The sequence below is a fragment of the Durio zibethinus genome, chromosome 19 (assembly GCF_047325235.1).
Source record: "Durio zibethinus cultivar Kanyao isolate XHJ-2024 chromosome 19, ASM4732523v1, whole genome shotgun sequence".
Lineage (NCBI taxonomy): Eukaryota > Viridiplantae > Streptophyta > Magnoliopsida > Malvales > Malvaceae > Durio > Durio zibethinus.
In genome coordinates, this window is record NC_143180.1 from 12,076,586 (window position 1) to 12,100,000 (window position 23,415).

Below are 23,415 nucleotides of genomic sequence, written 5' to 3' on the forward strand. Positions count from 1 at the left end.
GATAAATAAAGCACAAAAAAAAATAAAAAGTAAAAAAATGAAAATGGACAAAAATTGAATAAAAATTTCAAAAATGAAATGGAATGACAAAATGAAAAAAAATTATTTTAAAAATACAAAAAATTGAAAATCATATAAGACCTAACGATATAAATAGTCAAACAAAAAATTAAAAAAGAGAAAAGTTTATGCAAAATAAAAAAAAAAGTATGAGGAACGCAAATAAGAAATGAAAGGAAATTTGTGGAAAAAAAAAGAAAAGACAAAAGATTTGGAATAAAAAAAAGAAAAATAAAAATTTTTAAAACAATGAAAAAATTAAAACTAGTAAAAATGAAAAGCATATGAAAAAAAAAAAGCAAAAAGAAGGAAAATTGTGAAAGGAAAAAGTTATTAAAAAATTACAAAGTAGAAAAAAAAAGAAAAAAAAATAAATTAAGAGAAAAAATAAAATAAAATATCAAAAAAGGAAAAAATAAAAATAAACAAAGTAAGAAAATAAAAAATTAGGGAATCAAAAAAATATAAAAAGAGAAAATGAATAAAAATTTCAAATATAAAATGGAAAAAACTTTTAGTTTAGAATGTACAAAGAAAAAGAAAAAAATATATAACAAATAGAGAAAAAAGATATAAAATATGAAAGATGAAAAATAAAATAAAATAAAGTGCACAAAAAAAGAAGTTGAGGTTTTAAAAATATAAAATAGAAATTAAAAAAAGGTGTGAACAAAAATATTTAAGAAAAAAATACAAAATATATAAAATAAAATTTGAGAAAAAAAAGAGGCAAAAATATGAAATAAAACAAAAAGAAAAAATTTATGGAAAATTTTGAAACAAAGAAAAAAGTGAACAAAAAAGAATGAAAGCACATAAAAAAAAAGTAAATAAAAGAAGAGAAATTTGAAAGGAGAAAAAGTTAACAAAAAATTATAAAAATGCAATAGAAAATAACCAAGAATGATAAAAGAAAAAAGGATAGAAAAATAAAAAATTCCAAAACTTTAACAATTTATGAAATTATAAATAAAGAAAGAAAATTAAAGCAAATGGAAAAAGATAAATAAAGCACAAAAAAATAAAAGGTAAGAAAATGAAAAAGGACAAAAATTGAATAAAAATTTCAAAAATGAAATGGAATGACAAAATGAAAAAAAAATTATTTTAAAAATACAAAAAATTGAAAATCATATAAGACCTAACAATATAAATAGTCAGACAAAAAATTAAAAAAGAGAAAAGTTTATGCAAAATAAAAAAAAGTATGAGAATTTAAAAACGCAAATAAGAAATGAAAGGAAATTTGTGGAAAAAAAAAAGAAAAGACAAAAGATTTGGAATAAAAAATAGAAAAATAAAAATTTTTAAAACAACGAAAAAATTAAAACAAGTAAAAATGAAAGCATATGAAAAAAAAAAGCAAAAAGAAGGAAAATTGTGAAGGGAAAAAGTTATTAAAAAATTAAATAAAATACCAAAAAAGGAAAAAATAAAAATAAACAAAGTAAGAAAATAAAATGTTAGCGAATCAAAAAAATATAAAAAGACAAAATGAATAAAACTTTTAGTTTAGAATGTACAAAGAAAAAGAAAAAAAAATATAACAAATAGAGGAAAAAGATAAAAAATATGAAAGATGAAAAATGAAATAAAAGAAAGTGCACAAAAAAAGAAGTTTGAGGTTTTAAAATTATAAAAAAGAAATAAAAAAAGATGTGAACAAAAAGATTTAAGAAAAAAATAAAAAAAAGAAAGTACAAAACATATAAAATAAAATTTGAGAAAAAAATGAGAACAAGAAGAAAAAAATAAAAAATGAAGAGGAAAAAATATGAAATAAAACAAAAAGAAAAAACTTTATAGAAAATTTTAAAACAAAAAAAAAAGTGAACAAAAAAAATGAAAGCACATAAAAAAAAGAAGAAAAATTTAAAAGGAGAAAAAGTTAATGAAAAATTAAAAAAATGCAGTAGAAAATAACCAAGAATGATAAAAGAAAAAAAGATTGAAAAATAAAAAGACTCTAAAACTTTATAAAAATTTATGAAATTATAAATAAAGAAAGAAAATAAAATAAGAAAAAAATTAAAGCAAAAGAGAAAAGATAAATAAAGCACGAAAAAAGAAAAAAAACAAAAATACAACAAAAAATATAAAAAGATGAAAGATGAAAAATAAAATAAAAGAAAGTGCACAAAAAAAGAAGTTTGAGGTTTTAAAATTATAAAAAAGAAATTAAAAAAAGGTGTGAACAAAAAGATTTAAGAAAAAAATAAAAAATGAAAATACAAAATATATAAAATAAAATTTAAGAAAAAGAAGAGGCAAAAATATGAAATAAAAAAAAAAGAAAAAAGTGAACAAAAAAGAATGAAAGCACATAAAAAAAGCAAATAAAAGAAGAAAAATTTGAAAGGAGAAAAAGTTAATGAAAAATTATAAAAATGCAATAGAAAAAAACCAAGAATGATAAAAGAAAAAAAGATAGAAAAATAAAAAATTCCAAAACTTTATAACAATTTATGAAATTATAAATAAAGAAAGAAAATTAAAGCAAATGAAAAAAGATAAATAAAGCACAAAAAAACAAAAAAACAAAAATACAACAAAAATATAAAAAGTAAGAAAATGAAAAAGGACAAAAATTGAATAAAAATTTCAAAAATGAAAAAAAAATAGTTTAAAAAATACAAAAAATTGAAAAACATATAAGGCCTAACAATATAAAAAGTCAGACAAAAAATTAAAAAAGAGAAAAGTTTATGCAAAATAAAAGAAAATGAGAATTTAAAAATGCAAATAAGAAATGAAAGGAAATTCGTGGAAAAAAAAGGAAAAGGCAAAAGATTTGGAATAAAAAACAGAAAAATAAAAATTTTTAAAACAACAAAAAATTTAAAACAAGTAAAAATGAAAGCATATGAAAAAAAAAGCAAAAAGAAGGAAAATTGTGAAGGGAAAAAGTTATTAAAAAATTAAATAAAATACCAAAAAAGGAAAATATAAAAATAAACAAAGTAAGAAAATAAAAATTAGCGAATCAAAAAAAAATATAAAAAGACAAAATGAATAAAACCTTTAGTTTAGAATGTACAAAGAAAAGGAAAAAAAAAAAACAAATAAAGGGAAAAGATATAAAATATGAAAGATGAAAGATGAAAAATGAAATAAAAGAAAGTGCACAAAAAAAGAAGTTTGAGGTTTTAAAATTATAAAATAGAAATTAAAAAAAGGTGTGAACAAAAAGATTTAAGAAAAAAATAAAAAATGAAAATACAAAATATATAAAATAAAATTTAAGAAAAAGAAGAGGCAAAAATACGAAATAAAACAAAAAGAAAAAAATTTATAGAAAAAAGTGAAAAAAACAAGAGAAATTACAAAAATACAATAGAAAATAACCAAGAATGATAAAAGAAAAAAAGATAGAAAAATAAAAAATTCCAAAACTTTATAAAAATTTATGAAATTATAAATAAAGAAAGAAAATAAAATAAGAAAAAAAATTAAAGCAAAAGAAAAAAGACAAATAAAGCACGAAAAAAGAAAAAAAAACAAAAATACAACAAAAAATATAAAAAGTAAGAAAATAAAAAGAACAAAAGTTGAATAAAAATTTCAAAAATGAAATGGAATGACAAAATGAAAAAAAAAATTAGTTTAAAAAATACAAAAAATTGAAAAACATATAAGACCTAACAATATAAAAAGTCAAACAAAAAATTAAAAAAGAGAAAAGTTAATGCAAAATAAAAAAAAAGTATGAGAATTTACAAATGCAAATAAGAAATGAAAGGAAATTTATGGAAAAAAAAAAAGAAAAGACAAAAGATTTGGAATAAAAAATAGAAAAATAAAAAATTTTTAAAACAACGAAAAAATCAAAAGCAGTAAAAATGAAAGCATATGAAAAAGAAGCAAAAAGAAGGAAAATTGTGAAGGGAAAAAGTTATTAAAAAATTACAAAGTGGAAAAAATAATAATAAATTACGAGAAAAAATTAAATAAAATACCAAAAAAGGAAAATGTAAAAATAAACAAAGTAAGAAAATAAAAAATTAGCGAATCAAAAAAATATAAAAACACAAAATGAATAAAACTTTTAGTTTAGAATGTACAAAGAAAAAGAAAAAAAATATAACAAATAGAGGAAAAAGATATAAAATATGAAAAATTAAAAATGAAATAAAAGAAAGTGCACAAAAAAAGAAGTTTGAGGTTTTAAAATTATAGAAAAGAAAAAAAAAGATGTGAACAAAAAGATTTAACAAAAAAAATAAAAAGAAACTACAAAATATATAAAATAAAATTTGAGAAAAAAATGAGAACAAGAAGAAAAAAATAAAAAATGAGAGGAAAAAATATGAAATAAAACAAAAAGAAAAAAATTTATAGAAAATTTTAAAACAAAGAAAAAAGTGAACAAAAAAAATGAAAGCACATAAAAAAAAGAAGAAAAATTTAAAAGGAGAAAAAGTTAATGAAAAATTAAAAAAATGCAGTAAAAAATAACCAAGAATGATAAAAGAAAAAAAGATAGAAAAATAAAAAGACTCCAAAACTTTATAAAAATTTATGAAATTATAAATAAAGAAAGAAAATAAAATAAGAAAAAATTAAAGCAAAAGAGAAAAGATAAATAAAGCATGAAAAAGAAAAAAAACAAAAATACAACAAAAAATATTAAAAGATGAAAGATGAAAAATAAAATAAAAGAAAGTGCACAAAAAAAGAAGTTTGAGGTTTTAAAATTATAAAAAAGAAATAAAAAAAAAGGTGTGAACAAAAATATTGAAGAAAAAAATAAAAAATGAAAATACAAAATATATAAAATAAAATTTAAGAAAAAAATGAGAAAAAGAAGAGGCAAAAATATGAAAAAAAAGAAAAAGAAAAAAGTGAACAAAAAAGAATGAAAGCACATAAAAAAAGTAAATAAAAGAAGAAAAATTTGAAAGGAGAAAAAGTTAATGAAAAATTATAAAAATGCAATAGAAAATAACCAAGAATGATAAAAGAAAAAAAGATAGAAAAACAAAAAAGTCCAAAACTTTATAACAATTTTTGAAATTATAAATAAAGAAAGAAAATTAAAGCAAAAGAAAAAAGATAAATAAAGCACAAAAAAACAAAAGAAACAAAAATACAACAAAAAATATAAAAAGTAAGAAAATGAAAAAGGACAAAAATTGAATAAAAATTTCAAAAATTAAAAAAAAATAGTTTAAAAAATACAAAAAAATTTAAAAACATATAAGGCCTAACAATATAAAAAGTCAGACAAAAAATTAAAAAAGAGAAAAGTTTATGCAAAATAAAAAAAAGTATGAGAATTTAAAAACGCATATAAGAAATGAAAGGAAATTCGTGGAAAAAAAAAGAAAAGACAAAAGATTTAGAATAAAAAATAGAAAAATAAAAATTTTTAAAACAATGAAAAAATTAAAACAAGTAAAAATGAAAGCATATGAAAAAAAAAACCAAAAGAAGGAAAATTGTGAAGGGAAAAAGTTATTAAAAAATTAAATAAAATACCAAAAAAGGAAAATATAAAAATAAACAAAGTAAGAAAATAAAAAATTAGCGAATAAAAAAATAAAAAAAGACAAAATGAATAAAACCTTTAGTTTAGAATGTACAAAGAAAAAGAAAAAAAAATAACAAATAGAGGAAAAAGATATAAAATATGAAAGATGAAAGATGAAAAATGAAATAAAAGAAAGTGCACAAAAAAAGAAGTTTGAGGTTTTAAAAGTATAAAAAAGAAATAAAAAAAGATGTGAACAAAAAGATTTAAGAAAAAAATAAAAAAAGAAAATACAAAATATATAAAATAAAATTTGAGAAAAAAATGAGAACAAGAAGAAAAAAATAAAAAATGAAGAGGAAAAAATATCAAATAAAACAAAAAGAAAAAAAATTTATAGAAAATTTTAAAACAAAGAAAAAAGTAAACAAAAAAAATGAAAGCACATAAAAAAAAGAAGAAAACTTTAAAAGGAGAAAAAGTTAATAAAAAATTGTAAAAATACAGTAGAAAATAACCAAGAATGATAAAAGAAAAAAAGATAGAAAAATAAAAAGACTCCAAAACTTTATAAAAATTTATGAAATTATAAATAAAGGAAGAAAATAAAATAAGAAAAAAATTAAAGCAAAAGAGAAAAGATAAATAAAGCATGAAAAAAGAAAAAAAACAAAAATACAACAAAAAAATAAAAAGATGAAAGATGAGAAATAAAATAAAAGAAAGTGCACAAAAAAAAGTGTTTGAGGTTTTAAAATTATAAAAAAGAAATAAAAAAAAGGTGTGAACAAAAATATTGAAGAAAAAAATAAAAAATGAAAATACAAAATATATAAAATAAAATTTGAGAAAAAAATGAGAAAAAGAAGAGGCAAAAATATGAAATAAAACAAAAAGAAAAAAGTGAACAAAAAAGAATGAAAGCACATAATAAAAGTAAATAAAAGAAGAAAAATTTGAAAGGAGAAAAAGTTAATGAAAAATTATAAAAATGCAATAGAAAATAACCAAGAATGATAAAAGAGAAAAAGATAGAAAAATAAAAAATTCCAAAACTTTATAACAATTTATGAAATTATAAATAAAGAAAGAAAATTAAAGCAAAAGAAAAAAGATAAATAAAGCACAAAAAAACAAAAATACAACAAAAATACAACAAAAAATATAAAAAGTAAGAAAATGAAAAAGGACAAAAATTGAATAAAAACGAAAAAAAGAAAAAAAAATAATTTAAAAAATTCAAAAATTTGGAAAACATATAAGGCCTAACAATATAAAAAGTCAGACAAAAAATTAAAAAAGAGAAAAGTTTATGCAAAATAAAAAAAAGTATGAGAATTTAAAAATGCAAATAAGAAATGAAAGGAAATTCGTGGAAAAAAAAAAGGAAAAGACAAAAGATTTGAAATAAAAAGCAGAAAAATAAAAATTTTTAAAACAACAAAAAAATTAAGAAAATAACCAAGAATGATAAAAGAAAAAAAGATAGAAAAATAAAAAATTCCAAAACTTTATAACAATTTATGAAATTATAAATAAAGAAAGAAAAAAGATAAATAAAGCACAAAAGAACAAAAAAAAACAAAAATACAACAAAAAATATAAAAAGTAAGAAAATGAAAAAGGACAAAAATTGAATAAAAATGAAAAAATGAAAAAAAAAACAGTTCTAAAAATACAAAAAATTGAAAAGCATATAAGGCCTAACAATATAAAAAGTCAGACAGAAAATAAAAAAAGAGAAAAGTTTATGCAAAATAAAAAAAAGTATGAGAATTTAAAAATGCAAATAAGAAATGAAAGGAAATTCGTGGAAAAAAAAAAGAAAAGACAAAAGATTTGGAATAAAAAACAGAAAAATAAAAATTTTTAAAGCAACGAAAAAATTAAAACAAGTAAAAATGAAAGCATATGAAAAAAAAGCAAAAAGAAGGAAAATTGTGAAGGGAAAAAGTTATTAAAAAATTACAAAGTGGAAAAAAAAAGAAAATAAAAAAATAAATTATGACAAAAAATTAAATAAAATACCAAAAAAGGAAAATGTAAAAATAAACAAAGTAAGAAAATAAAAAATTAGCGAATAAAAAAAATATAAAAAGACAAAATGAATAAAACTTTTAGTTTAGAATGTACAAAGAAAAAGATATAAAATAACAAATAAAGGAAAAAGATATAAAATATGAAAGATGAAAAATGAAATAAAAGAAAGTGCACAAAAAAAGAAGTTTGAGGTTTTAAAATTATAAAAAAGAAATAAAAAAAGATGTGAACAAAAAGATTTAAGAAAAAAATAAAAAAAGAAAATACAAAATATATAAAATAAAATTTGAGAAAAAAATGGGAACAAGAAGAAAAAAATAAAAAATGAAGGGGAAAAAATATGAAATCAAACAAAAAGAAAAAAATTTATAGAAAATTTTAAAACAAAGAAAAAAGTGAACAAAAAAAATGAAAGCACATAAAAAAGAAGAAGAAAAATTTAAAAGGAGAAAAAGTTAATGAAAAATTATAAAAATGCAGTAGAAAATAACCAAGAATGATAAAAGAAAAAAAGATAGAAAAATAAAAAGACTCCAAAACTTTATAAAATTTTATGAAATTATAAATAAAGAAAGAAAATAAAATAAGAAAAAAATTAAAGCAAAAGAGAAAAGATAAATAAAGCACGAAAAAAGAAAAAAAACAAAAATACAACAAAAAATATAAAAAGATGAAAGATGAAAAATAAAATAAAAGAAAGTGCACAAAAAAAGAAGTTTGAGGTTTTAAAATTATAAAAAAGAAATAAGAAAAAGGTGTGAACAAAAAGATTGAAGAAAAAAATAAAAAATGAAAATACAAAATATATAAAATAAAATTTGAGAAAAAAATGAGAAAAAGAAGTGGCAAAAATATGAAATAAAACAAAAAGAAAAAAGTGAACAAAAAATAATGAAAGCACATAAAAAAAGTAAATAAAAGAAGAAAAATTTGAAAGGAGAAAAAGTTAATGAAAAATTATAAAAATGCAATAGAAAATAACCAAGAATGATAAAAGAAAAAAAGATGGAAAAATAAAAAATTCCAAAAATTTATAACAATTTATGAAATTATAAATAAAGAAAGAAAATTAAAGCAAAGGAAAAAAGATAAATAAAGCACAAAAGAACAAAAAAAAACAAAAATACAACAAAAAATATAAAAAGTCAGACAGAAAATTAAAAAAGAGAAAAGTTTATGCAAAATAAAAAAAAGTATGAGAATTTAAAAACGCAAATAAGAAATAAAAGGAAATTCGTGGAAATAAAAAAAGAAAAGACAAAAGATTTGGAATAAAAAACAGAAAAATAAAAATTTTTAAAACAACGAAAAAATTAAAACAAGTAAAAATGAAAGCATATGAAAAAAAAAAAAAAGCAAAAAGAAGGAAAATTGTGAAGGGAAAAAGTTATTAAAAAATTAAATAAAATACCAAAAAAGGAAAATATAAAAATAAACAAAGTAAAAAAATAAAAAATTAGCGAATCAAAAAAATATATAAAAAGACAAAATGAATAAAACCTTTAGTTTAGAATGTACAAAGAAAAAGAAAAAAAAATAACAAATAGAGGAAAAAGATATAAAATATGAAAGATGAAAAACGAAATAGAAGAAAGTGCACAAAAAAAGAAGTTTGAGGTTTTAAAATTATAAAAAAGAAATTAAAAAAAGGTGTGAACAAAAAGATTTAAGAAAAAAATAAAAATGAAAATACAAAATATATAAAATAAAAATTGAAGAAAAAGAAGAGGCAAAAATATGAAATAAAACAAAAAGAAAAAAATTTATAGAAAAAAGTGAACAAAAAAAAATGAAAGCACATAAAAAAAAGTGAAAAAAAGAAGAAAAATTATAAAAATGCAATAGAAAAATAAAAAATTCCAAAACTTTATAAAAATTTATGAAATTATAAATAAAGAAAGAAAATAAAATAAGAAAAAAAATTAAAGCAAAAGAAAAAAGACAAATAAAGCACGAAAAAAGAAAAAAAAACAAAAATACAACAAAAAATATAAAAAGTAAGAAAATAAAAAGGACAAAAGTTGAATAAAAATTTCAAAAATGAAATGAAATGACAAAATGAAAAAAAAAATTAGTTTAAAAAATACAAAAAATTGAAAAACATATAAGACCTAACAATATAAAAGGTCAGACAAAAAATTAAAAAAGAGAAAAGTTAATGCAAAATAAAAAAAAGTATGAGAATTTAAAAATGCAAATAAGAAATGAAAGGAAATTTGTGGAAAAAAAAAAGAAAAGACAAAAGATTTGGAATAAAAAACAGAAAAATAAAAAAATTTTAAAACAACGAAAAATGAAAGCGTATGAAAAAAAAGCAAAAAGAAGAAAAATTGTGAAGGGAAAAAGTTATTAAAAAAATTACAAAGTGGAAAAAAAAAGAAAGTAAAAAAATAAATTACGAGAAAAAATTAAATAAAATACCAAAAAAGGAAAATGTAAAAATAAACAAAGTAAGAAAATAAAAAATTAGCGAATCAAAAAAATATAAAAAGACAAAATGAATAAAACTTTTAGTTTAGAATGTACAAAGAAAAAGAAAAAAAATATAACAAATAGAGGAAAAAGATATAAAATATATGAAAGATGAAAAATGAAATAAAAGAAAGTGCACAAAAAAAGAAGTTTGAGGTTTTAAAATTATAAAAAAGAAATTAAAAAAGATGTGAACAAAAAGATTTAAGAAAAAAATAAAAAAAGAAAATACAAAATATATAAAATAAAATTTGAGAAAAAAATGAGAACAAGAAGAAAAAAATAAAAAATGAAGGGGAAAAAATATGAAATAAAACAAAAAGAAAAAAAATTTATAGAAAATTTTAAAACAAAGAAAAAAGTGAACAAAAAAAATGAAAGCACATAAAAAAAAGAAGAAAAATTTAAAAGGAGAAAAAGTTAATGAAAAATTATAAAAATGCAGTAGAAAATAACCAAGAATGATAAAAGAAAAAAAGATAGAAAAATAAAAAATTCCAAAACTTTATAACAATTTTATGAAATTATAAATAAAGAAAGAAAATTAAAGCAAAAGAAAAAAGATAAATAAAGCACAAAAGAACAAAAAAAAACAAAAATACAACAAAAAATATAAAAAGTAAGAAAATGAAAAAGGACAAAAATTGAATAAAAATTTCAAAAATAAAAAAAAAACAGTTCAAAAAATACAAAAAATTGAAAAGCATATAAGGCCTAACAATATAAAAAGTCAGACAGAAAATTAAAAAAAAGAAATGTTTATGCAAAATAAAAAAAAAGTAAGAGAATTTAAAAACGCAAATAAGAAATGAAAGGAAATTCGTGGAAATAAAAAAAGAAAAGACAAAAGATTTGGAATAAAAAACAGAAAAATAAAAATTTTTAAAACAACGAAAAAATTAAAACAAGTAAAAATGAAAGCATATGAAAAAAAAAAAGCAAAAAGACGGAAAATTGTGAAGAGAAAAAGTTATTAAAAAATTAAATAAAATACCAAAAAAAGAAAATATAAAAATAAACAAAGTAAAAAAATAAAAAATTAGCGAATCAAAAAAATATATAAAAAGACAAAATGAATAAAACCTTTAGTTTAGAATGTACAAAGAAAAAGAAAAAAAAATAACAAATAGGGGAAAAAGATATAAAATATGAAAGATGAAAAACGAAACAGAAGAAAGTGCACAAAAAAAGAAGTTTGAGGTTTTAAAATTATAAAAAAGAAATTAAAAAAAGGTGTGAACAAAAAGATTTAAGAAAAAAAATAAAAATTGAAGAAAAAGAAGAGGCAAAAATATGAAATAAAACAAAAAGAAAAAAATTTATAGAAAAAAGTGAACAAAAAAAAATGAAAGCACATAAAAAAAGTGAAAAAAAGAAGAAAAATTATAAAAATACAATAGAAAAATAAAAAATTTCATAACTTTATAAAAATTTATGAAATTATAAATAAAGAAAGAAAATAAAATAAGAAAAAAAATTAAAGCAAAAGAAAAAAGACAAATAAAGCACGAAAAAAGACAAATAAAGCACGAAAAAAGAAAAAAAAAACAAAAATACAACAAAAAATATAAAAAGTTAATGCAAAATAAAAAAGAGAAAAGTTAATGCAAAATAAAAAAAAAAGTATGAGAATTTAAAAATGCAAATAAGAAATGAAAGGAAATTTGTGGAAAAAAAAAAAGAAAAGACAAAAGATTTGGAATAAAAAACAGAAAAATAAAAAAATTTTCAAACAAAGAAAAATGAAAGCGTATGAAAAAAAAGCAAAAAGAAGGAAAATTGTGAAGGGAAAAAGTTATTAAAAAAATTACAAAGTGGAAAAAAAAAAAGAAAGTAAAAAAATAAATTACGAGAAAAAATTAAATAAAATACCAAAAAAGGAAAATGTAAAAATAAACAAAGTAAGAAAATAAAAAATTAGCGAATCAAAAAAATATAAAAAGACAAAATGAATAAAACTTTTAGTTTAGAATGTACAAAGAAAAAGAAAAAAAAATATAACAAATAGAGGAAAAAGATATAAAATATATGAAAGATGAAAAATGAAATAAAAGAAAGTGCACAAAAAAAGAAGTTTGAGGTTTTAAAATTATAAAAAAGAAATTAAAAAAGATGTGAACAAAAAGATTTAAGAAAAAAATAAAAAAAGAAAATACAAAATATATAAAATAAAATTTGAGAAAAAAATGAGAACAAGAAGAAAAAAATAAAAAATGAAGGGGAAAAAATATGAAATAAAACAACAAGAAAAAAAATTTATAGAAAATTTTAAAACAAAGAAAAAAGTGAACAAAAAAAATGAAAGCACATAAAAAAGAAGAAGAAAAATTTAAAAGGAGAAAAAGTTAATGAAAAATTATAAAAATGCAGTAGAAAATAACCAAGAATGATAAAAGAAAAAAAGATAGAAAAATAAAAAGACTCCAAAACTTTATAAAATTTTATGAAATTATAAATAAAGAAAGAAAATAAAATAAGAAAAAAATTAAAGCAAAAGAGAAAAGATAAATAAAGCACGAAAAAAGAAAAAAAACAAAAATACAACAAAAAATACAAAAAGATGAAAGATGAAAAATAAAATAAAAGAAAGTGCACAAAAAAAGAAGTTTGAGGTTTTAAAATTATAAAAAAGAAATAAGAAAAAGGTGTGAACAAAAAGATTGAAGAAAAAAATAAAAAATGAAAATACAAAATATATAAAATAAAATTTGAGAAAAAAACGAGAAAAAGAAGAGGCAAAAATATGAAATAAAACAAAAAGAAAAAAGTGAACAAAAAATAATGAAAGCACATAAAAAAAGTAAATAAAAGAAGAAAAATTTGAAAGGAGAAAAAGTTAATGAAAAATTATAAAAATGCAATAGAAAATAACCAAGAATGATAAAAGAAAAAAAGATGGAAAAATAAAAAATTCCAAAACTTTATAACAATTTATGAAATTATAAATAAAGAAAGAAAATTAAAGCAAAAGAAAAAAGATAAATAAAGCACAAAAGAACAAAAAAAAAAAGTAAGAAAATGAAAAAGGACAAAATTTGAATAAAAATTTCAAAAATAAAAAAAAAAAACAGTTCAAAAAATACAAAAAATTGAAAAGCATATAAGGCCTAACAATATAAAAAGTCAGACAGAAAATTAAAAAAGAGAAAAGTTTATGCAAAATAAAAAAAGGTATGAGAATTCAAAAAAGGCAAATAAGAAATGAAAGGAAATTCGTGGAAATAAAAAAAGAAAAGACAAAAGATTTGGAATAAAAAACAGAAAAATAAAAAATTTTAAAACAACGAAAAAATTAAAACAAGTAAAAATGAAAGCATATGAAAAAAAAAAAAAGCAAAAAGAAGGAAAATTGTGAAGGGAAAAAGTTATTAAAAAATTAAATAAAATACCAAAAAAGGAAAATATAAAAATAAACAAAGTAAAAAAATAAAAAATTAGCGAATCAAAAAAATATATAAAAAGACAAAATGAATAAAACCTTTAGTTTAGAATGTACAAAGAAAAAGAAAAAAAAATAACAAATAGAGGAAAAAGATATAAAATATGAAAGATGAAAAACGAAACAGAAGAAAGTGCACAAAAAAAGAAGTTTGAGGTTTTAAAATTATAAAAAAGAAATTAAAAAAAGGTGTGAAGAAAAAGATTTAAGAAAAAAAAATAAAAATGAAAATACAAAATATATAAAATAAAAATTGAAGAAAAAGAAGAGGCAAAAATATGAAATAAAACAAAAAGAAAAAAATTTATAGAAAAAAGTGAACAAAAAAAAACGAAAGCACATAAAAAAAAAGTGAAAAAAAGAAGAAAAATTATAAAAATGCAATAGAAAAATAAAAAATTCCAAAACTTTATAAAAATTTATGAGATTATAAATAAAGAAAGAAAATAAAATAAGAAAAAAAATTAAAGCAAAAGAAAAAAGACAAATAAAGCACGAAAAAAGAAAAAAAAACAAAAATACAAGAAAAAATATAAAAAGTAAGAAAATAAAAAGGACAAAAGTTGAATAAAAATTTCAAAAATGAAAAAAAAAATAGTTTAAAAAATACAAAAAATTGAAAAACATATAAGACCTAACAATATAAAAAGTCAGACAAAAAATTAAAAAAGAGAAAAGTTAATGCAAAATAAAAAAAAAAGTATGAGAATTTAAAAATGCAAATAAGAAATGAAAGGAAATTTGTGGAAAAAAAAAAAGAAAAGACAAAAGATTTGGAATAAAAAACAGAAAAATAAAAAATTTTTCAAACAACGAAAAATGAAAGCGTATGAAAAAAAAGCAAAAAGAAGGAAAATTGTGAAGGGAAAAAGTTATTAAAAAAATTACAAAGTGGAAAAAAAAAGAAAGTAAAAAAATAAATTACGAGAAAAAATTAAATAAAATACCAAAAAAGGAAAATGTAAAAATAAACAAAGTAAGAAAATAAAAAATTAGCGAATCAAAAAAATATAAAAAGACCAAATGAATAAAACTTTTAGTTTAGAATGTACAAAGAAAAAGAAAAAAAAATATAACAAATAGAGGAAAAAGATATAAAATATATGAAAGATGAAAAATGAAATAAAAGAAAGTGCACAAAAAAAGAAGTTTGAGGTTTTAAAATTATAAAAAAGAAATTAAAAAAGATGTGAACAAAAAGATTTAAGAAAAAAAGAAAAAAAGAAAATACAAAATATATAAAATAAAAATTGAGAAAAAAATGAGAACAAGAAGAAAAAAATAAAAAATGAAGGGGAAAAAATATGAAATAAAACAACAAGAAAAAAAATTTATAGAAAATTTTAAAACAAAGAAAAAAGTGAACAAAAAAAATGAAAGCACATAAAAAAGAAGAAGAAAAATTTAAAAGGAGAAAAAGTTAATGAAAAATTATAAAAATGCAATAGAAAATAACCAAGAATGATAAAAGAAAAAAAGATAGAAAAATAAAAAGACTCCAAAACTTTATAAAATTTTATGAAATTATAAATAAAGAAAGAAAATAAAATAAGAAAAAAATTAAAGCAAAAGAGAAAAGATAAATAAAGCACGAAAAAAGAAAAAAAACAAAAATACAACAAAAAATACAAAAAGATGAAAGATGAAAGATAAAATAAAAGAAAGTGCACAAAAAAAGAAGTTTGAGGTTTTAAAATTATAAAAAAGAAATAAGAAAAAGGTGTGAACAAAAAGATTGAAGAAAAAAATAAAAAATGAAAATACAAAATATATAAAATAAAATTTGAGAAAAAAACGAGAAAAAGAAGAGGCAAAAATATGAAATAAAACAAAAAGAAAAAAGTGAACAAAAAATAATGAAAGCACATAAAAAAAGTAAATAAAAGAAGAAAAATTTGAAAGGAGAAAAAGTTAATGAAAAATTATAAAAATGCAATAGAAAATAACCAAGAATGATAAAAGAAAAAAAGATGGAAAAATAAAAAATTCCAAAACTTTATAACAATTTATGAAATTATAAATAAAGAAAGAAAATTAAAGCAAAAGAAAAAAGATAAATAAAGCACAAAAGAACAAAAAAAAAAAATACAACAAAAAATAAAAAAAGTAAGAAAATGAAAAAGGACAAAAATTGAATAAAAATTTCAAAAATAAAAAAAAAACAGTTCAAAAAATTGAGAAGCATATAAGGCCTAACAATATAAAAAGTCAGACAGAAAATTAAAAAAGAGAAAAGTTTATGCAAAATAAAAAAAAGTATGAGAATTCAAAAAAGGCAAATAAGAAATGAAAGGAAATTCGTGGAAATAAAAAAAGAAAAGACAAAAGATTTGGAATAAAAAACAGAAAAATAAAAATTTTTAAAACAACGAAAAAATTAAAACAAGTAAAAATGAAAGCATATGAAAAAAAAAAAAAGCAAAAAGAAGGAAAATTGTGAAGGGAAAAAGTTATTAAAAAATTAAATAAAATACCAAAAAAGGAAAATATAAAAATAAACAAAGTAAAAAAATAAAAAATTAGCGAATCAAAAAAATATATAAAAAGACAAAATGAATAAAACCTTGAGTTTAGAATGTACAAAGAAAAAGAAAAAAAAATAACAAATAGAGGAAAAAGATATAAAATATGAAAGATGAAAAACGAAACAGAAGAAAGTGCACAAAAAAAGAAGTTTGAGGTTTTAAAATTATAAAAAAGAAATTAAAAAAAGGTGTGAAGAAAAAGATTTAAGAAAAAAAATAAAAATGAAAATACAAAATATATAAAATAAAAATTGAAGAAAAAGAAGAGGCAAAAATATGAAATAAAACAAAAAGAAAAAAATTTATAGAAAAAAGTGAACAAAAAAAAACGAAAGCACATAAAAAAAAAGTGAAAAAAAGAAGAAAAATTATAAAAATGCAATAGAAAAATAAAAAATTCCAAAACTTTATAAAAATTTATGAAATTATAAATAAAGAAAGAAAATAAAATAAGAAAAAAAATTAAAGCAAAAGAAAAAAGACAAATAAAGCACGAAAAAAGAAAAAAAAAACAAAAATACAAGAAAAAATATAAAAAGTAAGAAAATAAAAAGGACAAAAGTTGAATAAAAATTTCAAAAATGAAATGAAATGACAAAATGAAAAAAAAAAAAAGTTTAAAAAATACAAAAAATTGAAAAACATATAAGACCTAACAATATAAAAAGTCAGACAAAAAATTAAAAAAGAGAAAAGTTAATGCAAAATAAAAAGAAAAAGTATGAGAATTTAAAAATGCAAATAAGAAATGAAAGGAAATTTGTGGAAAAAAAAAAAGAAAAGACAAAAGATTTGGAATAAAAAACAGAAAAATAAAAAATTTTTCAAACAACGAAAAATGAAAGCGTATGAAAAAAAAGCAAAAAGAAGGAAAATTGTGAAGGGAAAAAGTTATTAAAAAAATTACAAAGTGGAAAAAAAAAAGAAAGTAAAAAAATAAATTACGAGAAAAAATTAAATAAAATACCAAAAAAGGAAAATGTAAAAATAAACAAAGTAAGAAAATAAAAAATTAGCGAATCAAAAAAATATAAAAAGACAAAATGAATAAAACTTTTAGTTTAGAATGTACAAAGAAAAAGAAAAAAAAATATAACAAATAGAGGAAAAAGATATAAAATATATGAAAGATGAAAAATGAAATAAAAGAAAGTGCACAAAAAAAGAAGTTTGAGGTTTTAAAATTATAAAAAAGAAATTAAAAAAGATGTGAACAAAAAGATTTAAGAAAAAAAGAAAAAAAGAAAATACAAAATATATAAAATAAAAATTGAGAAAAAAATGAGAACAAGAAGAAAAAAATAAAAAATGAAGGGGAAAAAATATGAAATAAAACAACAAGAAAAAAAATTTATAGAAAATTTTAAAACAAAGAAAAAAGTGAACAAAAAAAATGAAAGCACATAAAAAAGAAGAAGAAAAATTTAAAAGGAGAAAAAGTTAATGAAAAATTATAAAAATGCAATAGAAAATAACCAAGAATGATAAAAGAAAAAAAGATAGAAAAATAAAAAGACTCCAAAACTTTATAAAATTTTATGAAATTATAAATAAAGAAAGAAAATAAAATAAGAAAAAAATTAAAGCAAAAGAGAAAAGATAAATAAAGCACGAAAAAAGAAAAAAAACAAAAATACAACAAAAAATACAAAAAGATGAAAGATGAAAGATAAAATAAAAGAAAGTGCACAAAAAAAGAAGTTTGAGGTTTTAAAATTATAAAAAAGAAATAAGAAAAAGGTGTGAACAAAAAGATTGAAGAAAAAAATAAAAAATGAAAATACAAAATATATAAAATAAAATTTGAGAAAAAAACGAGAAAAAGAAGAGGCAAAAATATGAAATAAAACAAAAAGAAAAAAGTGAACAAAATATAATGAAAGCACATAAAAAAAGTAAATAAAAGAAGAAAAATTTGAAAGGAGAAAAAGTTAATGAAAAATTATAAAAATGCAATAGAAAATAACCAAGAATGATAAAAGAAAAAAAGATGGAAAAATAAAAAATTCCAAAACTTTATAACAATTTATGAAATTATAAATAAAGAAAGAAAATTAAAGCAAAAGAAAAAAGATAAATAAAGCACAAAAGAACAAAAAAAAAAAAATACAACAAAAAATAAAAAAAGTAAGAAAATGAAAAAGGACAAAAATTGAATAAAAATTTCAAAAATAAAAAAAAAACAGTTCAAAAAATTGAGAAGCATATAAGGCCTAACAATATAAAAAGTCAGACAGAAAATTAAAAAAGAGAAAAGTTTATGCAAAATAAAAAAAAGTATGAGAATTCAAAAAAGGCAAATAAGAAATGAAAGGAAATTCGTGGAAATAAAAAAAGAAAAGACAAAAGATTTGGAATAAAAAACAGAAAAATAAAAATTTTTAAAACAACGAAAAAATTAAAACAAGTAAAAATGAAAGCATATGAAAAAAAAAAAAAAGCAAAAAGAAGGAAAATTGTGAAGGGAAAAAGTTATTAAAAAATTAAATAAAATACCAAAAAAGGAAAATATAAAAATAAACAAAGTAAAAAAATAAAAAATTAGCGAATCAAAAAAATATATAAAAAGACAAAATGAATAAAACCTTTAGTTTAGAATGTACAAAGAAAAAGAAAAAAAAATAACAAATAGAGGAAAAAGATATAAAATATGAAAGATGAAAAACGAAACAGAAGAAAGTGCACAAAAAAAGAAGTTTGAGGTTTTAAAATTATAAAAAAGAAATTAAAAAAAGGTGTGAAGAAAAAGATTTAAGAAAAAAAATAAAAATGAAAATACAAAATATATAAAATAAAAATTGAAGAAAAAGAAGAGGCAAAAATATGAAATAAAACAAAAAGAAAAAAATTTATAGAAAAAAGTGAACAAAAAAAAACGAAAGCACATAAAAAAAAAGTGAAAAAAAGAAGAAAAATTATAAAAATGCAATAGAAAAATAAAAAATTCCAAAACTTTATAAAAATTTATGAAATTATAAATAAAGAAAGAAAATAAAATAAGAAAAAAAATTAAAGCAAAAGAAAAAAGACAAATAAAGCACGAAAAAAGAAAAAAAAAACAAAAATACAAGAAAAAATATAAAAAGTAAGAAAATAAAAAGGACAAAAGTTGAATAAAAATTTCAAAAATGAAATGAAATGAGAAAATGAAAAAAAAAAAAAGTTTAAAAAATACAAAAAATTGAAAAACATATAAGACCTAACAATATAAAAAGTCAGACAAAAAATTAAAAAAGAGAAAAGTTAATGCAAAATAAAAAGAAAAAGTATGAGAATTTAAAAATGCAAATAAGAAATGAAAGGAAATTTGTGGAAAAAAAAAAAGAAAAGACAAAAGATTTGGAATAAAAAACAGAAAAATAAAAAATTTTTCAAACAACGAAAAATGAAAGCGTATGAAAAAAAAGCAAAAAGAAGGAAAATTGTGAAGGGAAAAAGTTATTAAAAAAATTACAAAGTGGAAAAAAAAAAGAAAGTAAAAAAATAAATTACGAGAAAAAATTAAATAAAATACCAAAAAAGGAAAATGTAAAAATAAACAAAGTAAGAAAATAAAAAATTAGCGAATCAAAAAAATATAAAAAGACAAAATGAATAAAACTTTTAGTTTAGAATGTACAAAGAAAAAGAAAAAAAAATATAACAAATAGAGGAAAAAGATATAAAATATATGAAAGATGAAAAATGAAATAAAAGAAAGTGCACAAAAAAAGAAGTTTGAGGTTTTAAAATTATAAAAAAGAAATTAAAAAAGATGTGAACAAAAAGATTTAAGAAAAAAAGAAAAAAAGAAAATACAAAATATATAAAATAAAAATTGAGAAAAAAATGAGAACAAGAAGAAAAAAATAAAAAATGAAGGGGAAAAAATATGAAATAAAACAACAAGAAAAAAAATTTATAGAAAATTTTAAAACAAAGAAAAAAGTGAACAAAAAAAATGAAAGCACATAAAAAAGAAGAAGAAAAATTTAAAAGGAGAAAAAGTTAATGAAAAATTATAAAAATGCAGTAGAAAATAACCAAGAATGATAAAAGAAAAAAAGATAGAAAAATAAAAAGACTCCAAAACTTTATAAAATTTTATGAAATTATAAATAAAGAAAGAAAATAAAATAAGAAAAAAATTAAAGCAAAAGAGAAAAGATAAATAAAGCACGAAAAAAGAAAAAAAACAGAAATACAACAAAAAATACAAAAAGATGAAAGATGAAAAATAAAATAAAAGAAAGTGCACAAAAAAAGAAGTTTGAGGTTTTAAAATTATAAAAAAGAAATAAGAAAAAGGTGTGAACAAAAAGATTGAAGAAAAAAATAAAAAATGAAAATACAAAATATATAAAATAAAATTTGAGAAAAAAACGAGAAAAAGAAGAGGCAAAAATATGAAATAAAACAAAAAGAAAAAAGTGAACAAAAAATAATGAAAGCACATAAAAAAAGTAAATAAAAGAAGAAAAATTTGAAAGGAGAAAAAGTTAATGAAAAATTATAAAAATGCAATAGAAAATAACCAAGAATGATAAAAGAAAAAAAGATGGAAAAATAAAAAATTCCAAAACTTTATAACAATTTATGAAATTATAAATAAAGAAAGAAAATTAAAGCAAAAGAAAAAAGATAAATAAAGCACAAAAGAACAAAAAAAAAAAAATACAACAAAAAATAAAAAAAGTAAGAAAATGAAAAAGGACAAAAATTGAATAAAAATTTCAAAAATAAAAAAAAAACAGTTCAAAAAATTGAGAAGCATATAAGGCCTAACAATATAAAAAGTCAGACAGAAAATTAAAAAAGAGAAAAGTTTATGCAAAATAAAAAAAAGTATGAGAATTCAAAAAAGGCAAATAAGAAATGAAAGGAAATTCGTGGAAATAAAAAAAGAAAAGACAAAAGATTTGGAATAAAAAACAGAAAAATAAAAATTTTTAAAACAACGAAAAAATTAAAACAAGTAAAAATGAAAGCATATGAAAAAAAAAAAAAGCAAAAAGAAGGAAAATTGTGAAGGGAAAAAGTTATTAAAAAATTAAATAAAATACCAAAAAAGGAAAATATAAAAATAAACAAAGTAAAAAAATAAAAAATTAGCGAATCAAAAAAATATATAAAAAGACAAAATGAATAAAACCTTTAGTTTAGAATGTACAAAGAAAAAGAAAAAAAAATAACAAATAGAGGAAAAAGATATAAAATATGAAAGATGAAAAACGAAACAGAAGAAAGTGCACAAAAAAAGAAGTTTGAGGTTTTAAAATTATAAAAAAGAAATTAAAAAAAGGTGTGAAGAAAAAGATTTAAGAAAAAAAATAAAAATGAAAATACAAAATATATAAAATAAAAATTGAAGAAAAAGAAGAGGCAAAAATATGAAATAAAACAAAAAGAAAAAAATTTATAGAAAAAAGTGAACAAAAAAAAACGAAAGCACATAAAAAAAAAAGTGAAAAAAAGAAGAAAAATTATAAAAATGCAATAGAAAAATAAAAAATTCCAAAACTTTATAAAAATTTATGAAATTATAAATAAAGAAAGAAAATAAAATAAGAAAAAAAATTAAAGCAAAAGAAAAAAGACAAATAAAGCACGAAAAAAGAAAAAAAAAACAAAAATACAAGAAAAAATATAAAAAGTAAGAAAATAAAAAGGACAAAAGTTGAATAAAAATTTCAAAAATGAAATGAAATGAGAAAATGAAAAAAAAAAAAAGTTTAAAAAATACAAAAAATTGAAAAACATATAAGACCTAACAATATAAAAAGTCAGACAAAAAATTAAAAAAGAGAAAAGTTAATGCAAAATAAAAAGAAAAAGTATGAGAATTTAAAAATGCAAATAAGAAATGAAAGGAAATTTGTGGAAAAAAAAAAAGAAAAGACAAAAGATTTGGAATAAAAAACAGAAAAATAAAAAATTTTTCAAACAACGAAAAATGAAAGCGTATGAAAAAAAAGCAAAAAGAAGGAAAATTGTGAAGGGAAAAAGTTATTAAAAAAATTACAAAGTGGAAAAAAAAAAGAAAGTAAAAAAATAAATTACGAGAAAAAATTAAATAAAATACCAAAAAAGGAAAATGTAAAAATAAACAAAGTAAGAAAATAAAAAATTAGCGAATCAAAAAAATATAAAAAGACAAAATGAATAAAACTTTTAGTTTAGAATGTACAAAGAAAAAGAAAAAAAAATATAACAAATAGAGGAAAAAGATATAAAATATATGAAAGATGAAAAATGAAATAAAAGAAAGTGCACAAAAAAAGAAGTTTGAGGTTTTAAAATTATAAAAAAGAAATTAAAAAAGATGTGAACAAAAAGATTTAAGAAAAAAAGAAAAAAAGAAAATACAAAATATATAAAATAAAAATTGAGAAAAAAATGAGAACAAGAAGAAAAAAATAAAAAATGAAGGGGAAAAAATATGAAATAAAACAACAAGAAAAAAAATTTATAGAAAATTTTAAAACAAAGAAAAAAGTGAACAAAAAAAATGAAAGCACATAAAAAAGAAGAAGAAAAATTTAAAAGGAGAAAAAGTTAATGAAAAATTATAAAAATGCAGTAGAAAATAACCAAGAATGATAAAAGAAAAAAAGATAGAAAAATAAAAAGACTCCAAAACTTTATAAAATTTTATGAAATTATAAATAAAGAAAGAAAATAAAATAAGAAAAAAATTAAAGCAAAAGAGAAAAGATAAATAAAGCACGAAAAAAGAAAAAAAACAGAAATACAACAAAAAATACAAAAAGATGAAAGATGAAAAATAAAATAAAAGAAAGTGCACAAAAAAAGAAGTTTGAGGTTTTAAAATTATAAAAAAGAAATAAGAAAAAGGTGTGAACAAAAAGATTGAAGAAAAAAATAAAAAATGAAAATACAAAATATATAAAATAAAATTTGAGAAAAAAACGAGAAAAAGAAGAGGCAAAAATATGAAATAAAACAAAAAGAAAAAAGTGAACAAAAAATAATGAAAGCACATAAAAAAAGTAAATAAAAGAAGAAAAATTTGAAAGGAGAAAAAGTTAATGAAAAATTATAAAAATGCAATAGAAAATAACCAAGAATGATAAAAGAAAAAAAGATGGAAAAATAAAAAATTCCAAAACTTTATAACAATTTATGAAATTATAAATAAAGAAAGAAAATTAAAGCAAAAGAAAAAAGATAAATAAAGCACAAAAGAACAAAAAAAAAAAAATACAACAAAAAATAAAAAAAGTAAGAAAATGAAAAAGGACAAAAATTGAATAAAAATTTCAAAAATAAAAAAAAAACAGTTCAAAAAATTGAGAAGCATATAAGGCCTAACAATATAAAAAGTCAGACAGAAAATTAAAAAAGAGAAAAGTTTATGCAAAATAAAAAAAAGTATGAGAATTCAAAAAAGGCAAATAAGAAATGAAAGG